This window comes from Rhinoderma darwinii, assembly GCF_050947455.1.
Source record: "Rhinoderma darwinii isolate aRhiDar2 chromosome 1 unlocalized genomic scaffold, aRhiDar2.hap1 SUPER_1_unloc_11, whole genome shotgun sequence".
Classification (NCBI taxonomy): Eukaryota; Metazoa; Chordata; class Amphibia; order Anura; family Rhinodermatidae; genus Rhinoderma; species Rhinoderma darwinii.
The window spans coordinates 61,744-71,192 of NW_027461647.1; the positions used below are offsets into that span (position 1 = coordinate 61,744).

General features: G+C 41.8%; 21 pseudogenes; all 21 read right to left on the minus strand.

The window, feature by feature from the left end:
• Positions 1–759: 759 nt before the first annotated feature.
• On the minus strand, positions 760–878 carry LOC142667773 (5S ribosomal RNA; annotated as a pseudogene).
• Positions 879–945: 67 nt separating this feature from the next.
• Positions 946–1,064, minus strand: LOC142668725 (5S ribosomal RNA; annotated as a pseudogene).
• Positions 1,065–1,132: 68 nt separating this feature from the next.
• Positions 1,133–1,249, minus strand: LOC142668536 (5S ribosomal RNA; annotated as a pseudogene).
• A 68-nt stretch (positions 1,250–1,317) lies between these two features.
• On the minus strand, positions 1,318–1,436 carry LOC142668304 (5S ribosomal RNA; annotated as a pseudogene).
• A 67-nt stretch (positions 1,437–1,503) lies between these two features.
• LOC142668775 (5S ribosomal RNA) lies at positions 1,504–1,622 on the minus strand (annotated as a pseudogene).
• A 67-nt stretch (positions 1,623–1,689) lies between these two features.
• On the minus strand, positions 1,690–1,808 carry LOC142668857 (5S ribosomal RNA; annotated as a pseudogene).
• Positions 1,809–1,875: 67 nt separating this feature from the next.
• On the minus strand, positions 1,876–1,994 carry LOC142668726 (5S ribosomal RNA; annotated as a pseudogene).
• Positions 1,995–2,060: 66 nt separating this feature from the next.
• LOC142667992 (5S ribosomal RNA) lies at positions 2,061–2,179 on the minus strand (annotated as a pseudogene).
• A 68-nt stretch (positions 2,180–2,247) lies between these two features.
• Positions 2,248–2,365, minus strand: LOC142668501 (5S ribosomal RNA; annotated as a pseudogene).
• Positions 2,366–2,433: 68 nt separating this feature from the next.
• Positions 2,434–2,552, minus strand: LOC142668277 (5S ribosomal RNA; annotated as a pseudogene).
• A 67-nt stretch (positions 2,553–2,619) lies between these two features.
• On the minus strand, positions 2,620–2,738 carry LOC142668946 (5S ribosomal RNA; annotated as a pseudogene).
• Positions 2,739–2,806: 68 nt separating this feature from the next.
• Positions 2,807–2,923, minus strand: LOC142668537 (5S ribosomal RNA; annotated as a pseudogene).
• A 260-nt stretch (positions 2,924–3,183) lies between these two features.
• On the minus strand, positions 3,184–3,302 carry LOC142668831 (5S ribosomal RNA; annotated as a pseudogene).
• Positions 3,303–4,300: 998 nt separating this feature from the next.
• LOC142668531 (5S ribosomal RNA) lies at positions 4,301–4,417 on the minus strand (annotated as a pseudogene).
• Positions 4,418–5,974: 1,557 nt separating this feature from the next.
• On the minus strand, positions 5,975–6,091 carry LOC142668519 (5S ribosomal RNA; annotated as a pseudogene).
• A 69-nt stretch (positions 6,092–6,160) lies between these two features.
• On the minus strand, positions 6,161–6,277 carry LOC142668241 (5S ribosomal RNA; annotated as a pseudogene).
• Positions 6,278–6,346: 69 nt separating this feature from the next.
• Positions 6,347–6,463, minus strand: LOC142668559 (5S ribosomal RNA; annotated as a pseudogene).
• Positions 6,464–7,821: 1,358 nt separating this feature from the next.
• LOC142668607 (5S ribosomal RNA) lies at positions 7,822–7,940 on the minus strand (annotated as a pseudogene).
• A 254-nt stretch (positions 7,941–8,194) lies between these two features.
• LOC142668380 (5S ribosomal RNA) lies at positions 8,195–8,311 on the minus strand (annotated as a pseudogene).
• A 441-nt stretch (positions 8,312–8,752) lies between these two features.
• LOC142667762 (5S ribosomal RNA) lies at positions 8,753–8,871 on the minus strand (annotated as a pseudogene).
• Positions 8,872–8,939: 68 nt separating this feature from the next.
• Positions 8,940–9,056, minus strand: LOC142668435 (5S ribosomal RNA; annotated as a pseudogene).
• Between the last annotated feature and the right edge of the window lie 393 nt (positions 9,057–9,449).

The window sequence follows — 9,449 nt, forward strand, 5'->3', positions numbered from 1 at the left end:
AACGACATAATAAAAAGACATCTGCACCACGGATTCCCAGACAGTCTCCCACACTGGTACTAGCAAAGCCTTAAGCTGTGTAACTTCTGCGATCTGACGAGAGCAGGCACATTCAGCTTAGAATGGCCATTGACATTAAATGCTTTAATCCATAGTCCTTTTTAATCGATTGTGAAACAAAATCTAAACGACATAATAAAAAGGCAACCGCACCACGGATTCCCAGACAGTCTCCCACACTGGTACTAGCGAGGCCTTAAGCTGTGTAACTTCAGCAGTCTGACGAGAGCAGGCACATTCAGCTTAGAATGGCCATTGACATTAAATGCTTTAATCCATAGTCCTTTTTAATCGATTGTGAAACAAAATCTAAACAACATAATAAAAAGTCAACCGCACCACGGATTCCCAGACAGTCTCCCACACTGTTACTAGCAAGGCCTTAAGCTGTGTAACTTCTGCGATCTGACGAGAGCAGGGACATTGAGCTTAGAATGGCCATTGACATTAAATGCTTTAATCCATAGTCCTTTTTAATCGATTGTGAAACAAAATCAAAACGACATAATAAAAATTCAACCGCACCACCGATTCCCAGACAGTCTCCCACACTGGTACTAGCGAGGCGTTAAGCTGTGTAACTTCTGCGATCTAACGAGAGCAGGCACATTTAGCTTAGAATGGCCATTGACACTAAATGCTTTAATCCATAGTCCTTTTTAATCGATTGTGAAACAAAATCTAAACGACATAATAAAAAGTCAACCGCACCACGGATTCCCAGACAGTCTCCCAAACTGGTACTAGCGAGGCCTTAAGCTGTGTAACTTCTGCGATCTGACGAGAGCAGACACATTCAGCTTAGAATGGCCATTGACATTACATGCTTTAATCCATAGTCCTTTTTAATCGATTGTGAAACAAAATCTAAACGACATAATAAAAAGTCAACCGCACCACGGATTCCCAGACAGTCTCCCACACTGGTACTAGCGAGGCCTTAAGCTGTGTAACTTCTGCGATCTGACGAGAGCAGGGACATTCAGCTTAGAATGGCCATTGACATTAAATGCTTTAATCCATAGTCCTTTTTAATCGATTGTGAAACAAAATCTAAACAACATAATAAAAATTCAACCGCACCACGGATTCCCAGACAGTCTCCCACACTGGTACTAGCGAGGCCTTAAGCTGTGTAACTTCTGCGATCTGACGAGAGCAGGCACATTCAGCTTAGAATGGCCATTGACGTTAAATGCTTTAATCCATAGTCCTATTTAATCTATTGTGAAACAAAATCTAAACGACATAATAAAAAGTCAACCGCACCACGGATTCCCAGACAGTCTCCCACACTGGTACTACCGAGGCGTTAAGCTGTGTAACTCCTGCGATCTAACGAGAGCAGGCACATTCAGCTTAGAATGGCCATTGACATTAAATGCTTTAATTCATAGTCCTTTTTAATCGATTGTGAAACAAAATCTAAACGACATAATAAAAAGTCAACCGCACCACGGATTCCCAGACAGTCTCCCACACTGGTACTAGCGAGGCCTTAAGCTGTGTAACTTCTGCGATCTGACGAGAGCAGGCACAATCAGCTTAGAATGGCCATTGACATTAAATGCGTTAATCCATAGTCCTTTTTAATCGATTGTGAAACAAAATCTAAATGACATAATAAAAAGTCAACCGCACCACGGATTCCCAGACAGTCTCCCACACTGGTACTAACGAGGCCTTAAGCTGTGTAACTTCTGCGATCTGACGAGAGCAGGCACATTCAGCTTAGAATGGCCATTGCCATTAAAAGCCTTAATCCATAGTCCTATTTAATCTATTGTGAAACAAAATCTAAACAACATAATAAAAAGTCAACCGCACCACGGATTCCCAGACAGTCTCCCACACTGGTACTAGCGAGGCCTTAAGCTGTGTAACTTCTGCGATCTGACGAGAGCAGGGACATTCAGCTTAGAATGGCCATTGACATTAAATGCTTAATCCATAGTCCTTTTTAATCGATTGTGAAACAAAATCTAAACGACATAATAAAAAGTCAACCGCACCACGGATTCCCAGACAGTCTCCAACACTGGTACTAGCGAGGCTTTAAGCTGTGTAACTTCTGCGTTCTGACGAGAGCAGGCACATTCAGCTTAGAATGGCCATTGACGTTAAATGCTTTAATCCATAGTCCTATTTAATCTATTGTGAAACAAAATCTAAACGACATAATAAAAAGGCAACCGCACCACGGATTCCCAGACAGTCTCCCACACTGGTACTAGCAAGGCCTTAAGCTGTGTAACTTCTGCGATCTGACGAGAGCAGGCACATTCAGCTTAGAATGGCCATTGACATTAAATGCTTTTCATCCATAGTCCTTTTTAATTGATTGTGAAACAAAATCTAAACGACATAATAAAAAGTCAACCGCACCACGGATTCCCAGACAGTCTCCCACACTGGTACTAGCGAGGCCTTAAGCTGTGTAACTTCTGCGATCTGACGAGAGCAGGCACATTCAGCTTAGAATGGCCATTGACAATAAATGCTTTAATCCATAGTCCTTTTTAATGGATTGTGAAACAAAATCTAAACGACATAATAAAAAGTCAACCGCACCACGGATTCCCAGACAGTCTCCCACACTGGTACTAGCAAGGCCTTAAGCTGTGTAACTTCTGCGATCTGACGAGAGCAGGGACATTCAGCTTAGAATGGCCATTGACATTAAATGCTTTAATCCATAGTCCTTTTTAATCGATTGTGAAACAAAATCTAAACGACATAATAAAAATTCAACCGCACCACGGATTCCCAGACAGTCTCCCACACTGGTACTAGCGAGGCCTTAAGCTGTGTAACTTCTGCGATCTGACGAGAGCAGGCACATTCAGCTTAGAATGGCCATTGACGTTAAATGCTTTAATCCATAGTCCTATTTAATCTATTGTGAAACTAAATCTTAACGACATAATAAAAAGTCAACCACACCACGGATTCCCAGACAGTCTCCCACACTGGTACTAGTGAGGCGTTAAGCTGTGTAACTTTTGCGATCTAACGAGAGCAGGCACATTCAGCTTAGAATTGCCATTGCCGTTGACACTAAATGCTTTAATCCATAGTCCTTTTTAATCGATTGTGAAACAAAATCTAAACGACATAATAAAAAGTCAACCGCACCACGGATTCCCAGACAGTCTCCCACACTAGTAATAGCGAGGCCTTAAGCTGTGTAACTTCTGCGATCTGACGAGAGCAGGTACATTCAGCTTAGAATGGCCATTGACATTAAAAGCCTTAATCCATAGTCCTATTTCATCTATTGTGAAACAAAATCTAAACAACATAAAAAAAAGTTAACCGCACCACGGATTCCCAGACAGTCTCCCACACTGGTACTAGCGAGGCCTTAAGCTGTGTAACTTCTGCGATCTGACGAGAGCAGGCAAACTCAGCTTAGAATGGCCATTGAGGTTAAATGCTTTAATCCATAGTCCTATTTAATCTATTGTGAAACAAAATCTAAACGACATAATAAAAAGTCAACCGCACCACGGATTCCCAGACAGTCTCCCAAACTGGTACTAGCGAGGCGTTAAGCTGTGTAACTTCTGCGATCTAACGAGAGCAGGCACATTCAGCTTAGAATGGCCATTGACATTAAATGCTTTAATCCATAGTCCTTTTTAATCGATTGTGAAACAAAATCTAAACGACATAATAAAAAGTCAACCGCACCACGGATTCCCAGACAGTCTCCCACACTGGTACTAGCGAGGCCTTAAGCTGTGTAACTTCTGGGATCTGACGAGAGCAGGCACATTCAGCTTAGAATGGCCATTGACGTTAAATGCTTTAATCCATAGTCCTATTTAATCTATTGTGAAACAAAATCTAAACGACATAATAAAAAGTCAACCGCACCACGGGTTCCCAGACAGTCTCCCACACTGGTACTAGCGAGGACTTAAGCTGTATAACTTTTGCGGTCTGACGAGAGCAGGCACATTCAGGTTAGAATGGCCATTGCCATTAAAAGCCTTAATCCATAGTCCTATTTAATCTATTGTGAAACAAAATCTAAACAACATAATAAAAAGTCAACCGCACCACGGATTCCCAGACAGTCTCCCACACTGGTACTAGCGAGGCCTTAAGCTGTGTAACTTCTGCGATCTGACGAGAGCAGACACATTCAGCTTAGAATAGCCATTGACATTACATGCTTTAATCCATAGTCCTTTTTAATCGATTGTGAAACAAAATCTAAACGACATAATAAAAAGTCAACCGCACCACGGATTCCCAGACAGTCTCCCACACTGGTACTAGCGAGGCCTTAAGCTGTGTAACTTCTGCGATCTGACGAGAGCAGGGACATTCAGCTTAGAATGGCCATTGACATTAAATGCTTTAATCCATAGTCCTTTTTAATCGATTGTGAAACAAAATCTAAACGACATAATAAAAATTCAACCGCACCACGGATTCCCAGACAGTCTCCCACACTGGTACTAGCGAGACCTTAAGCTGTGTAACTTCTGCGATCTGACGAGAGCAGGCACATTCAGCTTAGAATGGCCATTGACGTTAAATGCTTTAATCCATAGTCCTATTTAATCTATTGTGAAACAAAATCTAAACGACATAATAAAAAGTCAACCGCACCACGGATTCCCAGACAGTCTCCCACACTGGTACTAGCGAGGCGTTAAGCTGTGTAACTTCTGCGACTTAACGAGAGCAGGCACATTCAGCTTAGAATGGCCATTGACTTTAAATGCTTTAATCCATAGTCCTTTTTAATCGATTGTGAAACAAAATCTAAATGACATAATAAAAAGTCAACCGCACCACGGATTCCCAGACAGTCTCCCACACTGGTACTAGCGAGGCCTTAAACTGTGTAACTTCTGCGATCTGACGAGAGCAGGGACATTCAGCTTAGAATGGCCATTGACATTAAATGCTTTAATCCATAGTCCTTTTTAATCGATTGTGAAACAAAATCTAAACGACATAATTCAAATTCAACCGCACCACGGATTCCCAGACAGTCTCCCACACTGGTACTAGCGAGACCTTAAGCTGTGTAACTTCTGCGAGCTGACGAGAGCAGGCAAATTCAGCTTAGAATGGCCATTGAGGTTAAATGCTTTAATCCATAGTCCTATTTAATCTATTGTGAAACAAAATCTAAACAACATAATAAAAAGTCAACCGCACCACGGATTCCCAGACAGTCTCCCACACTGGTACTAGCGAGGCCTTAAGCTGTGTAACTTCTGCGATCTGACGAGAGCAGGCAGATTCAGCTTAGAATGGCCATTGACATTAAATGCTTTAATCCATAGTCCTTTTTAATCGATTGTGAAACAAAATCTAAACGACATAATAAAAAGTCAACCACACCACGGATTCCCAGACAGTCTCCCACACTGGTACTAGCGAGGCCTTAAGCTGTGTAACTTCTGCGATCTGACAAAAGCAGGCACATTCAGCTTAGAATGGTCATTGTTATTAACAGCCTTAATCCATAGTCCTATTTAATCTATTGTGAAACAAAATCTAAACAACATAATAAAAAGTCAACCGCACCACGGATTCCCAGACAGTCTCCCACACTAGTACTAGCGAGGCGTTAAGCTGTGTAACTTCTGCGATCTAACAAGAGCAGGCACATTCAGCTTAGAATGGCCATTGACATTAAATGCTTTAATCCATAGTCCTTTTTAATCGATTGTGAAACAAAATCTAAACGACATAATAAAAATTCAACCGCACCACGGATTCCCAGACAGTCTCCCACACTGGTACTAGCGAGGCCTTAAGCTGTGTAACTTCTGCGTTCTGACGAGAGAAGGGACATTCAGCTTAGAATGGCCATTGACGTTAAATGCTTTAATCCATAGTCCTATTTAATCTATTGTGAAACAAAATCTAAACAACATAATAAAAAGTCAACCGCACCACGGATTCCCAGACAGGCTCCCACACTGGTACTAGCGAGGCCTTAAGCTGTGTAACTTCTGCGATCTGACGAGAGCAGGTACATTCAGCTTAGAATGGCCATTGACATTAAATGTTTTAATCCATAGTCCTTTTTAATCGATTGTGAAACAAAATCTAAACGACATAATAAAAAGTCAACCGCACCACGGATTCCCAGACAGTCTCCCACACTGGTACTAGCGAGGCCTTAAGCTGCGTAATTTCTGCGATCTGACGAGAGCAGGCACATTCAGCTTAGAATGGCCATTGACATTAAATGCTTTAATCCACAGTCCTTTTTAATCGATTGTGAAACAAAATCTAAACGACATAATAAAAAGTCAACCGCACCACGGATTCCCAGACAGTCTCCCACACTGGTACTAGCGAGGCCTTAAGCTGTGTAACTTCTGCGATCAGACGAGAGCAGGGACATTCAGCTTAGAATGGCCATTGACATTAAATGCTTTAATCCATAGTCCTTTTTAATCGATTGTGAAACAAAATCTAAACGACATAATAAAAATTCAACCGCACCACGGATTCCCAGACAGTTACTAGCGAGGTGTTAAGCTGTGTAACTTCTGCGATCTAACGAGAGCAGGGACATTCAGCTTAGAATGGCCATTGACATTAAATGCTTTAATCCATAGTCCTTTTTAATCGATTGTGAAACAAAATCTAAACGACATAATAAAAAGTCAACCGCACCACGGATTCCCAGACAGTCTCCCACACTGGTACTAGCGAAGCCTTAAGCGGTGTAACTTCTGCGATCTGACGAGAGCAGGCACATTCAGCTTAGAATGGCCATTAAAATTAAAAGCCTTAATCCATAGTCCTATTTAATCTATTGTGAAACAAAATCTAAACAACACAATAAAAATTCAACCGCACCACGGATTCCCAGACAGTCTCCCACACTGATACTAGCGAGGCCTTAAGCTGTGTAACTTCTGCGATCTGACGAGAGCAGGGACATTCAGCTTAGAATGGCCATTGACATTAAATGCTTTAATCCATAGTCCTTTTTTATCGATTGTGAAATAAAATCTAAACGACATAATAAAAATTCAACCGCACCACGGATTCCCAGACAGTCTCCCACACTGTTACTAGCGAGGCCTTAAGCTGTGTAACTTCTGCGTTCTGACGAGAGCAGGCACATTCAGCTTAGAATGGCCATTGACGTTAAATGCTTTAATCCATAGTCCTATTTAATCTATTGTGAAACAAAATCTAAACGACATAATAAAAAGTCAACCGCACCACGGATTCCCAGACAGTCTCCCACACTGGTACTAGCGAGGCGTTTAGCTGTGTAACTTCTGCGATCTAACGAGAGCAGGTACATCCAGCTTAGAATGGCCATTGACATTAAAAGTCTTAATCCATAGTCCTATTTAATCTATTGTGAAACAAAATCTAAACAACATAATAAAAAGTCAACCGCACCACGGATTCCCAGACAGTCTCCCACACTGGTACTAGCGAGGACTTAAGCTATGTAACTTCTGCGTTCTGACGAGAGCAGGCACATTCAGCTTAGAATGGCCATTGACGTTAAATGCTTTAATCCATAGTCCTTTTTAATCGATTGTGAAACAAAATCTAAACGACATAATAAAAATTCAACCGCACCACGGATTCCTAGACAGTCTCCCACACTGGTACTAGCGAGGCCTTAAGCAGTGTAACTTCTGCGATCTGACGAGAGCAGGCACATTCAGCTTAGAATGGCCATTGACATTAAATGCTTTAATCCATAGTCCTTTTTAATCGATTGTGAAACAAAATCTAAACGACATAATAAAAAGTCAACAGCACCACGGATTCCCAGACAGTCTCCCACACTGGTACTAGCGAGGCCTTAAGCTGTGTAACTTCTGCGATCTGATGAGAGCAGGGACATTCAGCTTAGAATGGCCATTAACATTAAATGCTTTAATCCATAGTCCTTTTTAATCGATTGTGAAACAAAATCTAAACGACATAATAAAAATTCAACCGCACAACGGATTCCGAGACAGTCTCCCACACTGGTACTAGCGAGGCCTTAAGCTGGGTAACTTCTGCGATCTGACGAGAGCAGGCACATTCAGCTTAGAATGGCCATTGACTTTAAATGCTTTAATCCATAGTCCTATTTAATCGATTGTGAAACAAAATCTAAACGACATAATGAAAAGTCAACCGCACCACGGATTCCCAGACAGTCTCCCACACTAGTACTAGCGAGGCCTTAAGCTGTGTAACTTCTGCGATCTGACGAGAGCAGGCACATTCAGCTTAGAATGGCCATTGACATTAAATGCTTTAATCCATAGTCCTTTTTAATCGATTGTGAAACAAAATCTAAACGACATAATAAAAAGTCAACCGCACCACGGATTCCCAGACAGTCTCCCACACTGGTACTAGCGAGGGCTTAAGCTGTGTAATTTCTGCGTTCTGACGAGAGCAGGCACATTCAGCTTAGAATGGCCATTTACGTTAAATGCTTTAATCCATAGTCCTATTTAATCTATTGTGAAACAAAATCTAAACGACATAATAAAAAGTCAACCGCGCCACGGATTCCCAGACAGTCTCCCACACTGGTACTAGCGAGGCCTTAAGCTGTGTAATTTCTGCGATCTGGCGAGAGCAGGCACATTCAGCTTAGAATGGCCATTGACATTAAATGCTTTAATCCATAGTCCTTTTTAATCGATTGTGAAACAAAATCTAAACGACATAATAAAAAGGTCAACCGCACCACGGATTCCCAGACAGTCTCCCACACTGGTACTAGCGAGGCCTTAAGCTGTGTAACTTCTGCGATCTGACGAGAGCAGGCACATTCAGCTTAGAATGGCCATTGACATTAGAGGCTTTAATCGATAGTCCTTTTTAATCGATTGTGAAACAAAATCTAAACGACATAATAAAAAGTCAACCGCACCACGGATTCCCAGACAGTCTCCCACACTGGTACTAGCGAGGCCTTAAGCTGTGTAACTTCTGCGATCTGACGAGAGCAGGCACATTCAGCTTAGAATGGCCATTGACATTAAAAGCCTTAATCCATAGTCCTATTTAATCTATTGTGAAACAAAATCTAAACAACATAATAAAAAGTCAACTGCACCACGGATTCCCAGACAGTCTCCCACACTGGTACTAGCCAGGCCTTAAGCTGTGTAACTTCTGCGATCTGACGAGAGCAGGGACATTCAGCTTAGAATGGCCATTGACGTTAAATTCTTTAATCCATAGTCCTTTTTAATCGATTGTGAAACAAAATCTAAACGACATAATAAAAATTCAACCGCACCACGGATTCCCAGACAGTCTCTCACACTGGTACTAGCGAGGCCTTAAGCTGTGTAACTTCTGCGTTCTGGCTAGAGCAGGCACATTCAGCTTAGAATGGCCATTGACGTTAAATGCTTTAATCCATA